Source organism: Coregonus lavaretus, assembly GCF_964263955.1.
Source record: "Coregonus lavaretus genome assembly, contig: HAP1_SCAFFOLD_1153, whole genome shotgun sequence".
Classification (NCBI taxonomy): Eukaryota; Metazoa; Chordata; class Actinopteri; order Salmoniformes; family Salmonidae; genus Coregonus; species Coregonus lavaretus.
Window position 1 is genome coordinate 110158 of NW_028160659.1, and position 19843 is coordinate 130000.

The 19843-nt window shown below is 47.2% G+C and overlaps 1 protein-coding gene across 1 annotated transcript in view; it reads left to right on the top strand.

Moving 5' to 3' along the window:
• The window catches only part of LOC311121597 (regulating synaptic membrane exocytosis protein 2-like), a gene marked incomplete at both ends in the record, with an annotated part of 109248 nt that overhangs the window by 63212 nt on the left and 26193 nt on the right, over positions 1–19843 (top strand).

Sequence of the window (19843 nt, forward strand, 5' to 3'; positions counted from 1 at the left end):
CTCCCCAAATACAGGTGTGCCAAGCTTGTAGCGTCATACCCAAGAAGACTCGAGGCTGTAATCATTGCCAAAGGTGCTTCAACAAAGTACTGAGTAAAGGGTCTGAATACTTATGTAAATGTGATATTTCCGTGTCTTATTTTTAAAACATTTGCAAAAATTTCTGATAGCCTGTTTTTGCTTTGTTGTTATGTGGTATTGTGTGTAGATTGATGAGGATTTTTTATTTTTTTTGAAATTAATTTTAGAATAAGGCTGTAACGTAACAAAATTTGGAAAAAGTCAAGGGGTCTGAATACTTTTCGAAGGCACTGTATGTATATGTATATTTTGTGTATAATGTGTATATTGTGTATAATGTGTATATTTGTGTTGTATTGTGTATTGTTCCCAGGTAAAATAAAGGTAAAATAAAAATCCTAGCCCCACTGCAATCCTCTTCTAGGATATTGATTTGGAGGCTCAATGAGACTAATTATTGCCATATTTTGCCATCATTGCACCTTGATGCACTGTGGTAGGCTCTCTGTCTCTGTCTCAGTCTCTGTCTCCCCCACACGTGTACATTAAGTCTCCGTTCTCCATTTTGTGTTGCAAATTAACTGGTCTGTGAGAGGATTCAATGAGCCTGGGTGTCGGAGGAGAGGGAAGAGGGTGAGAGGAGCAGCTGAAAAGTTAGCAAAATATCCTCTTCCTGGCAGGCTTATGCTGAGTAAACATGGAGGGGAGCAACACCACCTCTCCTCCTCTCCCCTCCCCTCTCTGTTATTTCTGGAGACTGTTGCCTGCCCAGCATTAATGAAGCTGCATATAATATTAATTGAATTCAGTGTGTTTACTTGTTCATTAGGTTTTAGGATAGCAGTTGATTTGATCTCCGGGGGTGGTGGTGTGAGAGGGAGGAAGGAAGGAAGCAGACTTTGAATTTTTATTTTTATTTTTTTACCATGCAGGCAAGCTCCCCATTTATTCATCCACCCCTCTCTGCTTCATGGCGATGTTCTCTGCACCGTTTGTCAGTAAAAAAAAAGAATCTTCTTGTCACCTACTGTACACTCAACTTACTTCCGCTAGACCACTCCACTGGTCTATGTGGCTACAGCGGAACTAGATTTCAAGGGTATTTTGGAATTTGAAGATAACTTTTGTCAAAGATAAAAACGATTTCCAAACTCCAGCCTCTCTCTTCCAGGGCTTTTAAGATCACTGCCAGCCAGCGTGTATCAGAGGCCCTGTCCCAAACAATTACCATTAACATGTCATGTACAGGCTATTGCCGTGTACTCTGTAGTGTGGGGCACTGGAAGGGCTTTGGAAAGGCAGGGAGGATTCACCGATTCAGGCAGTGGACTGCTAGCCTGTTCCCAGATCAGTTTATGCTGTTTTGCCAACTACTATAGTCATTGTCATAGGATTTGGCAAGACAGCTCAAACAGTGCTGGGAACAGGCTTATGGACTGCTGGACACAGGATCCAGTGTGTCATCATGCCCTTTGAGTGTACAGTAGGACCAAATGTTTGACATGATGATCACACAGGTACATAGTGACTTAACAGTCCATTAGAATGTGAAATGGGACTGGAGGTCCCTCACCTTTATTAGATTATAGCAGTTGGATCTCATGAGGAGTCAAAGTCATTGCTGCAGTAGATGTAGGCCTACAGACAATGACTTGAAAAATACATGTCTCTTCCAAACCCCAGCCTCTGCCATATCAGTGTGTATTTGTTTGCTTTCTGGCACCGGGCGAAATATGTACTCAGCTGAGGTTGTTCGATGTTTCCACGAGTGATATCCATCTGTAGCATGTGGGAGCTACCAGCTCTCAGACAGACAGAGAGAGAGTGTGAGGGTCGGAATGGGCCTTATGCATGCATGGCTGCCTGCCCTGGGGCCGTACAGCAGGGGCCATCTTGGTGGCCTTCCAGGAGAGCCTTGGAGAAACTTCCACGGCCGCCCAACCGCCCACTACTGGAGCTGTGACAGGGCTGGAACTACATATAGAATCACATATATAATTCACATATAATATACCACACTTACATTCAGAAGTGATTTATAGGATATCTGTGGATGGAACTCCCCACCTTCCCTCACCCCTCTCCTGTATGGCTGGCCTCACCTCACACACCCTCTCATCCTACACCCTGTGTGCATCCCAAGTTGCACCATATTCCCTATTTAGTGCACTACATTTGACCAGGGCCCATAGTTTGCCTTCTTCAGGCTGTTGCAGCTTGCATAGTGAGTGTTAAGATGGAATCAGTAAGTGATATCGTAAGTACTGTATGTTTTTATTTGATAATGCGTTCAGAGAGATGAATTGTGTTGGCTTGGCCACAGTGGGTCTGGATGGATGGCCTTAGCTTCCCTGGCCCTCTATATGTAATTGGAGAGTGCTTTGTGTGTGTCCCAAATGGCACCCTATTCCCTTTATAGTGCACTACTTTTGACCAGGGCCGTAGGGCTCTGGTCAAAAGTAGTGCACTATATAGGGAGTACAGTGCCATTTGGGACACACTCTTAATCTTCCTTTCATTGGTCTCCAGCACTATACAACGACCTCTGTATTTGTGACATGCAGATCATGTTAATTCCTATAGCGTGAAATGAAGAAACAGCATTTGGAGAGATACTTGACCATGCCTTGTTGATGAAAATCAGAAAATAAGTGTGGTCTGAACTGGCAAGTGGAGAACCGAACAATACACTGTCCACCAATACACCTTTGGAAAAGCATGGAAAGCACACACCCCAGTCACTCTTACTTTAATACTTAAAAACATTTTTTTTTCTTGATGGCTGTTAAAAATAGATCCTGTAGTGGTTATCTTGAACTGTGCCCGAGGCAGAGGGCAGAGGCAATATCCAATGCTTACTGGTGTGGAACAAGGCTACATTTAAATTGAAAATGCTGAACTCATACAGTGGGGAAAAAAAGTATTTAGTCAGCCACCAATTGTGCAGGTTCTCCCACTTAAAAAGATGAGAGAGGCCTGTAATTTTCATCATAGGTACACGTCAACTATGACAGACAAAATGAGCATTTTTTTTCCAGAAAATCACATTGTAGGATTTTTTATGAATTTATTTGCAAATTATGGTGGAAAATAAGTATTTGGTCAATAACAAAAGTTTCTCAATACTTTGTTATATACCCTTTGTTGGCAATGACACAGGTCAAACGTTTTCTGTAAGTCTTCACAAGGTTTTCACACACTGTTGCTGGTATTTTGGCCCATTCCTCCATGCAGATCTCCTCTAGAGCAGTGATGTTTTGGGGCTGTCGCTGGGCAACACAGACTTTCAACTCCCTCCAAAGATTTTCTATGGGGTTGAGATCTGGAGACTCCAGGACCTTGAAATGCTTCTTACGAAGCCACTCCTTCATTGCCCGGGCGGTGTGTTTGGGATCATTGTCATGCTGAAAGACCCAGCCACGTTTCATCTTCAATGCCCTTGCTGATGGAAGGAGGTTTTCACTCAAAATCTCACGATACATGGCCCCATTCATTCTTTCCTTTACACGGATCAGTCGTCCTGGTCCCTTTGCAGAAAAACAGCCCCAAAGTATGATGTTTTCACTCCCATGCTTCACAGTAGGTATGGTGTTCTTTGGATGCAACTCAGCATTCTTTGTCCTCCAAACACGACGAGTTGAGTTTTTACCAAAAAGTTATATTTTGGTTTCATCTGACCATATGACATTCTCCCAATCCTCTTCTGGATGCACTCTAGCAAACTTCAGACGGGCCTGGACATGTACTGGCTTAAGCAGGGGGACACGTCTAGCACTGCAGGATTTGAGTCCCTGGCGGCGTAGTGTGTTACTGATGGTAGGCTTTGTTACTTTGGTCCCAGCTCTCTGCAGGTCATTCACTAGGTCCCCCCGTGTGGTTCTGGGATTTTTGCTCACCGTTCTTGTGATCATTTTGACCCCACGGGGTGAGATCTTGCGTGGAGCCCCAGATCGAGGGAGATTATCAGTGGTCTTGTATGTCTTCCATTTCCTAATAATTGCTCCCACAGTTGATTTCTTCAAACCAAGCTGCTTACCTATTGCAGATTCAGTCTTCCCATCCTGGTGCAGGTCTACAATTTTGTTTCTGGTGTCCTTTGACAGCTCTTTGGTCTTGGCCATAGTGGAGTTTGGAGTGTGACTGTTTGAGGTTGTGGACAGGTGTCTTTTATACTGATAACAAGTTCAAACAGGTGCCATTAATACAGGTAACGAGTGGAGGACAGAGGAGCCTCTTAAAGAAGAAGTTACAGGTCTGTGAGAGCCAGAAATCTTGCTTGTTTGTAGGTGACCAAATACTTATTTTCCACCATAATTTGCAAATAAATTCATAAAAAATCCTACAATGTGATTTTCTGGATTTTCTTTTCTCAATTTGTCTGTCATAGTTGACGTGTACCTATGATGAAAATTACAGGCCTATCTCATCTTTTTAAGTGGGAGAACTTGCACAATTGGTGGCTGACTAAATACTTTTTTTCTCATTCTAGCTGGTTCTCCTGGTTGTCATACTAGTTGATTCTCATGGTTTTCATACTAGCTGATTCTCCTGGTTCTAATACTAGTTGATTTTTCTGGTTCTCGAACTAGTTGATTCTCCTGGTTCTCATACTAGCTAATTCTCCTGGTTCTACTACTAGTTGATTCTCCTGGTTCTAATACTAGTTGATTCTCCTGGTTCTCATACTAGTTGATTCTCCTGGTTTTCATACTAGCTGGTTCGCCTGGTTCTCATTCCAATTGATTATCCTGGTTCTCATACTAGCTGGTTCTCCTGGTTCTAATACTAGTTGATTCTCCTGGTTCTCTTACCAATTGATTCGGGTGGTTCTCATACTAGCTGGTTCTGCTGGTTCTTATACCAATTGATTCAGCTGGTTCTCATACTAGTTGATTCTCCTGGTTCTCATACTAGTTGATTCTCCTGGTTCTCTTACCAATTGATTCGGCTGGTTCTCATACTAGCTGGTTCTCCTGGTTCTCATACCAATTGATTCAGCTGGTTCTTACTCTAGTTGATTCTCCTGGTTCTCATACTAATTGATTCTCCTGGTTCTCTTACCAATTGATTTGGCTGGTTCTCATACTAGCTAGTTCTTCTGGTTCTCATACCAATTGATTCAGCTGGTTCTTACTCTAGTAGATTCTCCTGGTTCTCATACTAGTTGATTCTCCAGGTTCTCTTACCAATTGATTTGGCTGGTTTTCATTCTAGCTGGTTCTCCTGGTTCTTATACCAATTGATTCAGCTGGTTCTCATACTAGCTTGTTCTCCTGGTTCTAATACTAGTTGATTTTCCTGGTTCTCATAGTAGTTGGTTCTCCTGGACTGCCTGTTCTCCACTGGAATATGGACTAGATGCAGTGGTGACATTTTATTCATTTATTTTCAGTAGTGGTATTCTGAGTGTGCTCTCCAAAGGGCAGTGGAGGGCCTGGTAAATAAAGAAATGTATTATATATTTATGGAACCTTCAAGCTGTATGTTAACTGTGTGTTGCTAAACAGGGTGTGTATGATGTGTAGTGTGTGTGGCTGTTGCCTGGGTGCATTGTTGGGAGCAAGGGACCTTGGTACTTGCTGAGCTGCCATTGGTGTGTGTATAAGAAGGAGATGAGTCACATGACCTTGTGGAAGCTTTCCATTGGCTTGATGGACTGGTTTGCTGTGGAAGTAGACCGGATTGGCTCACACCTCAGGATTCGTGAGATAACCTGGTTACTGTACTGTACTGTATGTAGTGCCTCTATTGAAATGTTGTGAGAGAGGCTAGTGAGAGAGAATGTATGCGGGGGAAGCTGGCAGCCCATCCTTGAACCTGCTGCTTGTTTTGAACGTCATCATCATCGTTTATCAATGATGATTAAAAGATGAATAATGGCATACCATTCACCCGTAAAGGGACCTGTTCTCCCCCTCTTCTATTGGGACATCAGTGGAGTGGGTGGGACATAGACAGAGGTTGGCTGTTTGCCCTGTTGTACTGCCTGGCTGCAGCCGTGTCTGTTGATAATGTGACCAACAGGGGTTGGTAGTAGGGGTAGGTGTTGTATGTGTGCAGTGCAGCCCCTGTGAAAAGGAGCCCCAGCGCCTATACACCAACCCTAGCCCTATACTCAAGCCTCAACCCCAGCTCCAGCCTTATACCCCAGACCCAGCTCCAGCTCCAGCCCCAGCCCTATACCCCAGCCCTATACCCCTACCCAATATTCCAGCCCCAGCCCTATACCCCAGCCCTATACCCCTACCCAATATTCCAGCCCCAGCCCTATACCCCAGCCCTATACCCCTACCCAATACTCCAGCCCCAGCCCTATACCCCAGCCCTATACCCCTACCCAATACTCCAGCCCCAGCCCTATACCCCAGCCCTATACCCCTACCCAATATTCCAGCCCCAGCCCTATACCCCAGCCCTATACCCCTACCCAATACTCTCCCGAGTGGCGCAGTGGTCTAAGGCACTGCATCGCAGTGCTAGCTGTGCCACTAGAGATCCTGGTTCGAATCCAGGCTCTGTTGTAGCCGGCCGCGACCGGGAGACCCATGGGGCGGCGCACAATTGGCTCAGCGTCGTCCAGGGTAGGGGAGGGAATGGCCGGCAGGGATGTAGCTCAGTTGGTAGAGCATGGCGTTTGCAACGCCAGGGTTGTGGGTTTGATTCCCACGGGGGGCCAGTATGAAAAATACAAAAAATAATGTATGCACTCATTAACTGTAAGTCGCTCTGGATAAGAGCGTCTGCTAAATGACTAAAATGTAAATGTAAAATGTACTCTAGCCTCAGCCCCAGTGCTACATTCTAGCTTCAGCCCCATCCCTACATCCAGCCCTACATCCTAGCTTCAGCCGTACCTCCAGCCTCAGCCCCAGCCCCATCCCTACATCATGCCCCAGCCTCTCTCTCTCCCTACCACAGCCCCAGCCCCATCCCTACATCATGCCCCAGCCTCTCTCTCTCCCTACCACAGCCCCAGCCCCATCCCTACATCATGCCCCAGCCTCTCTCTCTCCCTACCACAGCCCCAGCCCCATCCCTACATCATGCCCCAGCCTCTCTCTCTCCCTACCACAGCCCCAGCCCCATCCCTACATCATGCCCCAGCCTCTCTCTCTCCCTACCACAGCCCCAGCCCCATCCCTACATCATGCCCCAGCCTCTCTCTCTCCCTACCACAGCCCCAGCCCCATCCCTACATCATGCCCCAGCCTCTCTCTCTCCCTACCACAGCCCCAGCCCCATCCCTACATCATGCCCCAGCCTCTCTCTCTCCCTACCACAGCCCCAGCCCCATCCCTACATCATGCCCCAGCCTCTCTCTCTCCCTACCACAGCCCCAGCCCCATCCCTACATCATGCCCCAGCCTCTCTCTCTCCCTACCACAGCCCCAGCCCCATCCCTACATCATGCCCCAGCCTCTCTCTCTCCCTACCACAGCCCCAGCCCCATCCCTACATCATGCCCCAGCCTCTCTCTCTCCCTACCACAGCCCCAGCCCCATCCCTACATCATGCCCCAGCCTCTCTCTCTCCCTACCACAGCCCCAGCCCCATCCCTACATCATGCCCCAGCCTCTCTCTCTCCCTACCACAGCCCCAGCCCCATCCCTACATCATGCCCCAGCCTCTCTCTCTCCCTACCACAGCCCCAGCCCCATCCCTACATCATGCCCCAGCCTCTCTCTCTCCCTACCACAGCCCCAGCCCCATCCCTACATCATGCCCCAGCCTCTCTCTCTCCCTACCACAGCCCCAGCCCCATCCCTACATCATGCCCCAGCCTCTCTCTCTCCCTACCACAGCCCCAGCCCCATCCCTACATCATGCCCCAGCCTCTCTCTCTCCCTACCACAGCCCCAGCCCCATCCCTACATCATGCCCCAGCCTCTCTCTCTCCCTACCACAGCCCCAGCCCCATCCCTACATCATGCCCCAGCCTCTCTCTCTCCCTACCACAGCCCCAGCCCCATCCCTACATCATGCCCCAGCCTCTCTCTCTCCCTACCACAGCCCCAGCCCCATCCCTACATCATGCCCCAGCCTCTCTCTCTCCCTACCACAGCCCCAGCCCCATCCCTACATCATGCCCCAGCCTCTCTCTCTCCCTACCACAGCCCCAGCCCCATCCCTACATCATGCCCCAGCCTCTCTCTCTCCCTACCACAGCCCCAGCCCCATCCCTACATCATGCCCCAGCCTCTCTCTCTCCCTACCACAGCCCCAGCCCCATCCCTACATCATGCCCCAGCCTCTCTCTCTCCCTACCACAGCCCCAGCCCCATCCCTACATCATGCCCCAGCCTCTCTCTCTCCCTACCACAGCCCCAGCCCCATCCCTACATCATGCCCCAGCCTCTCTCTCTCCCTACCACAGCCCCAGCCCCATCCCTACATCATGCCCCAGCCTCTCTCTCTCCCTACCACAGCCCCAGCCCCATCCCTACATCATGCCCCAGCCTCTCTCTCTCCCTACCACAGCCCCAGCCCCATCCTCTCCCTACCCCACCTCCACCCACATCCTTCAGCCCCATCACCACCCTCTCTGCCATACCCCACCTCCATCCTCAGGCCCATCCCTACATCCAGCCCCAGCCTCTCTCCCCCAATTACCCCCAGCCTCTCCCCCAGCCTCTCTCTTTCCAGCCCCATCCCTGAGATGTTATTTTGGGCAGCAGGGATTATTAAACCATCCTCTGACTCACCACTGCTTTTTCATTACCTCCTCACTTTCTATGGAGCTAGACAGCTGCCCCGTGTTCCCTTTGATTTCAAATGCAGCTTGCTCACTGGAATGAAAAATGCATACTTAGCAGAACCAGAAAGAAATGTGTGTGTGTGCGTGTGCGTGTGCGTGACAGAAAGAGAGAGAGAGAGAGAGAGAGAGAGAGAGAGAGAGAGAGAGAGAGAGAGAGAAATAATCTGACATAGATTCAGAGAGAATCAAAGAGTGCGAGAGAGAGAAGATGGTGGGGAGGCTGTGGATCTGTCTGCATGGAAAGACATTTTCTACCATTGAAAGAAAACAGTACTCTGGAGTTACAATGAAAATGGTCTCTGTTATGAATAGCTTGACATTTGTCACAATATGCTTTGTACAGGGCCTGGAGCATGGAGATGAACAATGGTTGACAAGTATTCAACATGCAGTAGCAGCAGTAGGCCTGTTATGCCGTATGTGTACTGCACTGTACTGCACTGTACTGCACTGTACTGCACGTTATTGCACTGTACTGCAATGTACTGCACTGTACTGCATTGTACTGTACTGCACTGTACTGTACTTATTTCTCTTCAATGCCTGTAGAGAGTAAACCTAAATGTGTTTACATTATATTCAAGTGCCATAGCAGAGTTGGGTGTTGGCCTGTTTTTGTTTGAAGGATTAGTTGCTTCACATGTGGTGAAGTCGGGTCACAGACGAGCAGCAAACGCATGTATTTATTTGACTTGCCAAAAATGTTAATTGGGTGTGCCTCTGGTGTTGATTACTTTCAGTCAGCCGTGAGACTGCCGTGCTTTGCTGTGTGTGTGACTGTGTGTGTGTGACTGTGTGTGTGTGTGTGTGTGTGTGTGTGTGCTCCGAGTGCCGCTCCTAGAAAACCCCAGTGAACAGACAGACAGTTTGGCAGACAGATAGATATTTGTTTTATCAATTCCAGCAGTGTTTTGTGTCTAGATGCTGTTTTTGAAATTTGAACGATGTACAGACAGTTAGTTAGATACTTAAAATAGCATTTTCTCTTCAGGGAGAAGCAGTAGCATAGACTAGAGTATCATCTTAATGCTTTTCTCTGTTGGGCTCGGCCTACATAGCTTGGCAGAGGCGCTAGCTGCTTAACAGGAGAAATATTTGGCAGTGTGGCGTCTGTTTAGCTTTCAAGTCATGAGTATGATATAAACATGGCATAAACACACAGGCCTGCAGCGGCCCTGCTACCATGGTCAATTAGAGGTGTGTGTGGTGTGCATGTGTGTGTGTTTGTATGGTGTGTGCGTATGTGTGTTTGTATGGTGTGTGTGTTGTGCAGGCTGTGATGAATGTGGTGTTACGGGACATCCTGTCTGCTCTGTTCCATTCAGAATGTTCTGAACGTTGCCAGCTGTCCCACCACTGTGTGTGTGAGAGGTCTGTATAGGATCACAATTACAATGTTATTGAATGTCACATTAGAACAATCCATGCCATCCTGTTGAGAGACAGTCTCAGGTCTTCCTCTGGTTTGCATATGTTAACACTGCATGGATGTGTCCCAAGTGGCACTCTATTCCCTATATAGTGCACTGCTTTCCCTATGTAGTACATTGTGGTGTCATTTGGGACACAGCCCAGATGTTGTTGAGGGAGAGACAGAGACAGTGCAGGCCAGGGGTTTACTGGGGGCTGGGTGTGGGAGATGTGCTGGGCTGGTTGGCACAACACTCCTTTTAAAGACCAGCTCTTCAGTAAGAGTACTGCTGTTTCCTCCCTCTGTGTGTCCTCACTCACCCAGTTTAACAGGCCCACAGAGGAGTTACTGGAAATCAGAGTCCCATGCAGTCCCATGCACCCATGTCCCGTACTACCGCACCCATCCAACATCCTTCCTCACACCACTACCACAGAAGGGCACAGCTAAAACAGGTCATTGGATGAGGCTACGTCATCATGGTGGCGCAGCTTCAGAAAAACTCTTTGATCCATTTTGTGATGCACACTAATAATGGTAGATAGATAGAGATTATCTCTCTCTCTCTCTCTGTCTCTCTCTCTCTCTCTCTCTCTCTCTCTCTCTCTCTCTCTCTCTCTCTCTCTCTCTCTCTCTCTCTCTCTCTCTCTCTCTCTCTCTCTCTCTCTCTCTCTCTCTCTCTCTCTCTGTCTCTCTCGTATTTGATGCCCTGAAATCCCTTTGGGGAGGAAGAAAACATACATAGGACGAGTCCCAAATGGCAACCTGTTCCCTATATAGAGAACTACTTTTGGGCCCTGGTCTAAAGTAGTGCACTACATAGGGGATAAGGGTACCATTTGGGACAGACATCATTTGTTCAGTTTCAGGAGGATCATTTTGGTCAGAGCGCAACTCTGTTGAATGGGATTATAGGTCCGTCTGATCTACAGGGTACGCTGCCTGCCTGCCTGGGTTTCATTGGGTGATAACTGACTGGCAGCCAGTAATCAGCTGAGGAGAGGAGCTTACATCCAGTACTGTGATCCTCTCCTGGAGAGGACGCCATTGCTCGACCTCCAGGCACACACACATACGCACGCACACACCAAGGTATTAAACCATAACTCCCCGGCTTCCATCCCTCCACGGTTCTCATCCCAGCAGCCTTTACAGCAGCAGGTCATGCTGTAAGCTGTGCCCATCGCCCCTGTCCGGCAGTGTGCCCAGGACGGTAGCAGTGGGCAGAGAGAGAGGACGAAAGGGAGCTGTCTCTAAACTAAAGCCACTAATTCTGGACGGATGTTATTTTGGATCATTTGCGTTACAGCGTTTTGAGGGGCCACAAGTCTCTGTTTTTGTTGCTGCGAAATCTTGATTCTTGGAGTTTTGGATTGTACTGTAGTTAGGGGATTGGCTGGGTGTGTGTTAACCTTGTAGTAACACCACTGGGGATTGGCTGGGTGGGTGTTAGACTTGTAGTAACACCACTAAGGATTGGCTGGGTGGGTGTTAGACTTGTAGTAACACTACTAAGGATTGGCTGGGTGGGTGTTAGCCTTGGGGGCCTCGAGACAGGCGGCAGGCGGGCGGGCGGCTGACTCAGTCTTGGAGCTAGTCACTGTGATGATGCATGGGCTCTAAATGGACTCTGAGTAGTTTTCTTTCCATCTCTTCCCAGAGTGGTTGTCTGTCTCTGATTTCTCTTTGTTGAGACATGAACACTCAGCCTGTCTTTCACTTATCTCATTTCACTAATGACTATTCCCTCCCACCGACGATATATTGTGGTCATTAGGCGGACCACATTTGCTCTAAGAGGGAGATCTCTAGCTACGCAGTGCTAGTCATTTGTTTTCATTTAACTTCTCTCCATTATCCGTGAAGTTGAGGTGGCACCATCCCCACGGGGGGCAGGCTCGCGTTTATGCCTTGATTGCTTTTCACTCTCTTATTTAACATGTTTCAGTACTACCACAGCCTGATCCTGTGCTGCTGCTGCTGGTGGTGGTGGTGGTGGTGCGTCACACAGTCGGAACCGGAGTGCAAAGACCACGCATAGCCCCTCTCCATCTTGCTCAGTCTCACTATAGTAGGGAAATAACACAAGGACGTTTCTGAGAAGGACAGAGGATTGAAAACAAACAGTAAAGCATCTCGGTCTGAAACTGAATTGTTTTGGATGTTTTGGAGCTGATAACTGAGTGAGAGACCAAGGCCATGTGTTTGCGTGGAGCAGCGAGGAAGCGCTTTGAGATGAACTGCATCCCTGGATCTGACAGTAGAATACAGTAAGATTTTTATGATCTGTTGTTGTATATCAGTCCTCAATGCTATCAGCCTCAACTAGGACTGTTGGAGACTTTTCTTATTATCTTGCCGACCCGAACGTTAATGTGGATATTTTCTTTTCACATAGTCCTTTGTATACACTATGATGGATGCGTAACCAGTACGGCTGGTAATTGCCAGGGACCTCACGATACGATATCATCACGATACTAAGATGCCGATACGATATGTATTTCTATTCTCACTATTCTATATGCATTGCGATTCGATACTGTGATTTTATTGCGATTTGTGAAATATATTGCTCACTATACAAAAGAGAGACATAATAAAAACAGGTTTTGATCAGTCATGGAAATAAAAGTGCTGAAAACATGTTGACTCACTATTTTAAAAGAAAATGGAGAACAAGTTATAGAATGAAAAATACCGGCGTTTTGGCGCATGTACAGCCGACTAGCGCTAGCTAACGCTACCTAACAAATCGATAGTTGGAGTCAAAGTATCGATATAATTTTGTCCAAAATAATATCGCGATATGTAACTGAATGGTTTTTCCCACATCACTAGTAACCAGGCCAGCCCAGTACAGCTCCTCTTGGCTTGCCTCAGCAGTGTGAAAAGGGTATTGGTGAGATGCTCTCTAGTACAGTTGAGATGATTATTATTTATTTTATTTTTATTTTATTCCCTGCACTAATAGCAGTATGAACATAGACTTACTGTATATCTGCTCTGACATAACGTAGGGGGTTTAAACCTCCAAACCCCTCATAGTTATTGAGGAAGGGAATTGTGTGTGTGTGTCTCGGTGTGTGTGGATCTTTGTTGGTGCGTGTCAGTGTTGGTGCATGTCGGTATGTGTCTGTGTGCCTATATATGTATGTGATTGCGAGTGTGAAACCAGCAGTAACCATGAAGGGTACATCAGTCACTGAAAGCTTTCTCATTGACTTTCCCTTATTGATCTTTCCTGTTGTGGCATTCCTTTGGTTTTTAATAGAATATCATCATAGCCCCAGGAAACAGTGAAAACGGCCTGCCTTCTCTAATTCTGAAATCTAAGAACACCTTATGAATCTTTGGTGAAACTAAACTATAGCGCCCTTGTTATGCTATGTCCTTGTTGCAAAGATCAATGCGTTATTGCTATTGTCCCCTTCAGGGAAGATCAGGATAGTTTGTGGCATTGTGTAAATGTGAAAAGACATTACAAAAACAAACACAGGACTGAGATTGTAACATACAATATTTTGTTCATGTAAACAGAGCAGCATGTACAGCACTCCCATCTTTGACGTTGTACTCCCAGCTTTGATGTGTAAAAAGGTTCTACACAGTATTTTCCGGGTGGTTTCTGGGTTGATCAGGTCGTGAGAACGATGAGAGAGAGAAATGGGAGCTTATAGCTCTGGGAACAGCACACACACACCTCCTCTCCCCTCTCCCATCCTCTCACTGTAAATCAGTCAGAGGCTGTGTTTTGCAGATGCTCCCAATAATGTATGTCTGATAACCCCGTTTTTATGATAAACTGCATCAAACGTTAATGATTTGTCACCGCAGAGGGCGTCCTGCTGGAGCCCCAGAAAACACTTAATCATCACCACACACACACATAAATACACACGCACACACACGCACACACACACACACACTCACACACAACCTATATACCAGTCACATGCATCACCATGTTAAAGAGCACCACATTTAACATGTTATCCTCTGAACAATCAATCTAATGGTCTATCTAAACATTCTAGACCATTCTAGAACATCTGTAGACCTATGTTAGTACAGAACACACAGAACGAAACAGGACAGGGAAAAGCCTTGTTCTCATAGCCAGGCACTGGCAATGATTCTAAGACCGCACTCAATGAGCTGTATAAAGCCATAAGCAAACAAGAAAATGCTCATCCAGAGGCGGCACTCCTAGTGGCCGGGGACTTTAATGCAGGGACACTTAAATCCGTTTTACCTAATTCTACCAGCATGTTACATGTTCAACAAGAGGAAAAAAAACTCTAGACCACCTTTACTCCACACACAGAGACACATACAAAGCTCTCCCTCGCCCTCCATTTGGCAAATCTGACCATAATTCTATCCTCCTGATTCCTGCTTACTAGCAAAAACTAAAGCAGGAAGTACCAGTGACTCGCTCAATACGGAAGTGGTCAGATGACGCAGATGCTAAGCTACAGGACTGTTTTGCGGAGTATACCACATCAGTCACAGGCTTCAACAATAAGTACATCGATGACGTTGTCCCCACAGTGACCGTACGTACCCCAACCAGAAGCAACATCCGCACTGAGCTAAAGGGTAGAGCTGCCGCTTTCAAGGAGCGGGACTCTAACCCGGAAGCTTATAAGAAATCCCGCTATGCCCTCAGACGAACCATCAAACAGGGAAAGCGTAAATACAGGACTAAGATTGAATCCTACTACACTGGCTCCGACACTCGTCGGATGTGGCAGGGCTTGCAAACTATTACGGACTACAAAGGGAAGCCCAGCCGCCAGGTGCCCAGTGACACAAGCCTACCAGACGAGTTAAATGACTTCTATGCGCGCTTCGAGGCAAGCAACACTGAAGCATGCATGAGAGCACCAGCTGTTCCGGACGACTGTGTGATCACGCTCGCCGTAGCCGATATGAGTAAGAACTTTAAACAGGTCAGGGCCAGACGGATTACCAGGACGTGTACTCAGAGCATGTGCTGACCAACTGGCAAGTGTCTTCACTGACATTTTCAACCTGTTCCTGGCCGAGTCTGTAATATCTACATGTTTCAAGCAGACAACCATATAGTCCCTTGTGCCCAAGAACACCAAGGTAACTTGCCTAAATGACTACCGACCCGTAGCACTCACGTCTGTAGCCATGAAGTGCTTTGAAAGGCTGGTCATGGCTCACATCAACACCATCATCCCAGAAACCCTAGACCCACTCCAATTTGCATACCGCGCCAACAGATCCACAGATGACGCAATCTCTATTGCACTCATTACTGCCCTTTCCCACCTGGACAAAAGGAACACCTACGTGAGAATGCTGTTCATTGACTACAGCTCAGTGTTCAACACCATAGTGCCCTCAAAGCTCATCACTAAGCTAAGGACCCTGGGACTAAACACATCCCTCTGCAACTGGCAGGCCGCCCCCAGGTGGTAAGGGTAGGCAACAACACATCTGCCACGCTGATCCTCAACACGGGGGCCCCTCAGGGGTGCGTGCTTAGTCCCTTCCTGTACTCCCTGTTCACCCATGACTGCGTGGCCAAGCACGACTCCAACACCATCATTAAGTTTGCCTATGACACAACGGTGGTAGGCCTGATCACCGACAACGATGAGACAGCCTATATGGAGGAGGTCAGAGACCTGGAAGTGTGGTTCCAGGACAACAACCTCTCCCTCAACGTGATCAAGACAAAGGAGATGATCGTGGACTACAGGAAAAGGAGGGCTGAGCACACACCCATTCTCATCGACGGGGCTGTAGTGGAGCAGGTTGAGAGTTTCAAGTTCCTTGGTGTCCACATCACCAACAAACTATCATGGTCCAAACATACCAAGACAGTCGTGAAGAGAGCATGACAACGCCTATTCCCCCTCAGGAGACTGAAAAGATTTGGCATGGCTCCTCAGATCCTCATAAAGTTCTACAGCTGTACCATCGAGAGCATCCTGACTGGTTGCAACACCGCCTAGCATGGCAACTGCTCGGCCTGCGACCGCAAGGTGCTACAGAGGGTAGTGCGTATGGCCCAGTACATCACTTGGGCCAAGCTTCCTGCCATCCAGGACCTCTATAACAGGCGGTGTCAGAGGAAGGCCCCAAAAATTGCCAAAGACTCCAGCCACCCTAGTCATAGACTGTTCTCTCTGCTACCACACGGCAAGCGGTACCAGAGCGCCAAGTCTAGGTCCAAAAGGCTTCTTAACAGCTTCTACCCCCAAGCCATAAGACTGCTGAACAGCTAATCAAATGGCTACCCAGACTATTTGCATTGCCCTTTTTACTACATGTACATATTACCTTGACTAACCTGTACCCCCGCACATTGACTCGGTACCGGTACCCCCTTTATATAGCCTAGTTATTGTTATTTTATTGTTGCTCTTTTATTTTTTACTGTAGATTATTTAGTAAATATTTTTTCTTAACTCTTATTTTTCTTAAAACTGCATTGTTGGTTAAGGGCTTGTAAGTAAGCATTTCACAGTAAGTATCTACACCCGTTGATTTGATTTGATTCACTGGCTGTACCAGGCTCAGCCCAGCAGCAGATTAGGCTCCTTATGCAGTGTGAATGCAGTTCAATGCCATGCCAGTACTTACATCACTACGCTACGCAGTTCAGATTTCGGACGGTAGGCTGAGAGGCTGGTGGATGAATCATTGTCTGCTTCTGAATGACGTCACTATCCCATCCTCCTAGCTCCCATACTGCACTGGCAGCTTGGGTTTTGGACAATGCTCTCTGAATGCACAATGCTCTGTGAATGCACAATGCTCACTGCCACTGTATCATACCGGCTATTCTATGAGAGAGCTGAACTTCCTGTATGTATGTATGCATGTCTGTCTGTCTGTCTGTCTGTCTGTCTGTCTGTCTGTCTGTCTGTCTGTCTGTCTGTCTGTCTGTCTGTCTGTCTATCTGTCTGTCTGTCTGTCTGTCTGTCTGTCTGTGTGTGTCTATCTGTCCTTCCGTCCGTGCCTCGGTCCGTCCCTCAGTTGGTCCGTCCGTCTGTTGGACAGCAGTTTGAATAGGGGTTTGAATGCAAACGTAAGCTCATGGGACTGTGTCATATGGGAGCTGGGAGCAGCAGGAGAGCACAGAGAGACATCACCAAAGAAAACCTATTCCACTACCACAGCCAGTCAGTCAGAGATCCTATACGGAAAGAAAATACATGGAAATATATGTCTTATTATACAACATGTATTCCAGATACATTTACAGGGAGGGAGATAATGTACAGATCATCCACAGCAGAGTGGTGTTGTGTTGCTCTACGGCCTGCGCTGATGACATTAGCATGATGCTGTAGGCAGATGTAGTAGTAGTAGTAGTAGTAGTAGTAGTAGTAGTAGTAGTAGTAGTAATAGTAGTAGGTAGTAGTAGGTAGTAGTAGTAGTACTAGTAGTAGTAGTAGTAGTAGTAGTACTAGTAGTAGTAGTAGTAGTAGTAGTAGTAGGTAGTAGTAGTAGTAGTAGTAGTACTAGTAGTAGTAGTAGTAGTAGTAGTAGTAGTAGGTAGTAGTAGTAGTAGTAGTAGTACTAGTAGTAGTAGTAGTAGTAGTAGTAGTAGTTGCTGCTGCTGCTGCTATTGACTCTGGTCTGTTTGGACGCAAAGAGCATCCAGGGCTAAACAGGACTACACATTATGGGATATTTGTGTCAAGTAGAGTCAGGGCTTGTCAAGGGGGGGTATGGTAATGTTTGTAGTGTGGGTGTGTGTGTAGTATTTCACAACAGTAGCAGTCCTGAGGGTGCATTGACCAGGGGCCCTTAGGACATACTAATAACTCTTACAGAAGCATTTCCTAGTGTAATCAGTACAACCACACACACACACACACACACACACACACACACACACACACACACACACACACACACACACACACACACACACACACACCATGCCTGTCTTACAGAGACATGCTGACAATGCAATAACCCCCCCCCCCCCCCACACACACACACACATACACCCTGCGCGTTCCATCCTGTCACTCAGCCAGTCTACTGTACTCTGCCATATCATCATTCCATATCATCATTCCTGCCGCCGCCTCACCTTGGTTTTCTCTATGAAGCAGCGGTCCGTTATTGTCCGGAAGACTTATACATAATGCATCAGCCTGTACAGTACAGTACAGTACATGATTGGGTCAAAAACATGACCATTAATGAACCTGCTGTTGGAAATGTATTGGAAGGTTGTCACATACAAAGTTAAGACAACTCAGAAAGCATTTGAGTCCTAACATGTCATTACCTTTCTTTCCTTCTTTCCGTCTTTCCTACTTTCTTCTCAGAGGTAAAAAGTAGAAAAAGAGGTATGATTTGTGAATAGCGTAGTTTGGACAAAAGGAATGCATTAACATACAGGGCTGATCACAGCCAGGGCTCCTCAGCCACATCTTACTTCCCCCATTTCGCCTTCAGTGACTGCTGGATATACTGTAATTGTGTCCCAAATGGCACCCTAATCCCTTTATAATACACTACTTCTGAACAGGGCCCATAGAGCTCTGGTCAAATGTAGTGCACTATAAAGGGAATAGGGTGCCATTTGGGATGCAGTCACTGTCTTTGGGATTATGGAGGAGTACATAATATATCACAAATCTTGAACCAGTTATGACATATTACATTTGGCCCAAATAACATAGTGACAAAAACAAAATGGTGGCTGCTGCTCTATATTTACTGTCAATGGATAATATTTGATGTCTGGTTGGAAAATATTATTGGAACAGTGCAGTACAGGTGTGAGTACAGTTCAGGTGTGAATACAGTAGTTGAGACGTAAAAAGTGTTTCACATGATCCTGCTCTCCCATTCTGGCTTCACAGTATTCTAGCTCAGTGCAACGACTACAGAATGCTAGTTGTGTTTGTCTATGTGACTCTACTGGCTGTGTGTGGAGCAGAGCAGTGGTTTTCCATGGGGATGGAGGGGACAGATATAATTAGGGAAGTAGTCTGTTCTCCTCTCCTCCATTACCCCTCTCCTCCTCTCCTTCTCTCCTCCTCTCCTCCTCTCTTCCTCTCCTTCTCTCCTCCTCTCTTCCTCTCTTCCTCTCCTCCTCTCCTTCTCTCCTTCTCTCCTCCTCTCTTCCTCTCTTCCTCTCCTCCTCTCTTCCTCTCCTCCTCTCCTCCTCTCTTCCTCTCTTCCTCTCCTCCTCTCCTCCTCTCTTCCTCTCCTCCTCTCCTTCTCTCCTCCTCTCTTCCTCTCCTCCTCTCCTTCTCTCCTCCTCTCCCCCTCTCTTCTCCTTTTTTTTGCCTCTCCTCCTCTTCACTCCTACTCGTCTTCTCAAAGTCGAAATGAGATTGTTAATAATCCCTTTTTCCCAGCATGCTCCTAACTTAGGCACATTATTACTGGCTAAGCTACACCCCCCCCCCCCCCCCCCCACACACACACACTTCCCTCCCCTCCCCTCCCCCTTCCCTTCCCCCTCCAGACAGCAGACAGCACATCCCAACGCTGGGGAACAGAGTGTAATTTATCATAGCACAGACTCTCTCTCTCTCTCTCTCGCTCTCTTTGACTCTCTCTCCCTCTTTCTCTCTCTCTCTCTGTCGCACATGTACATACACACGCACACACACACACACACACACTATTCATTTGAAAAC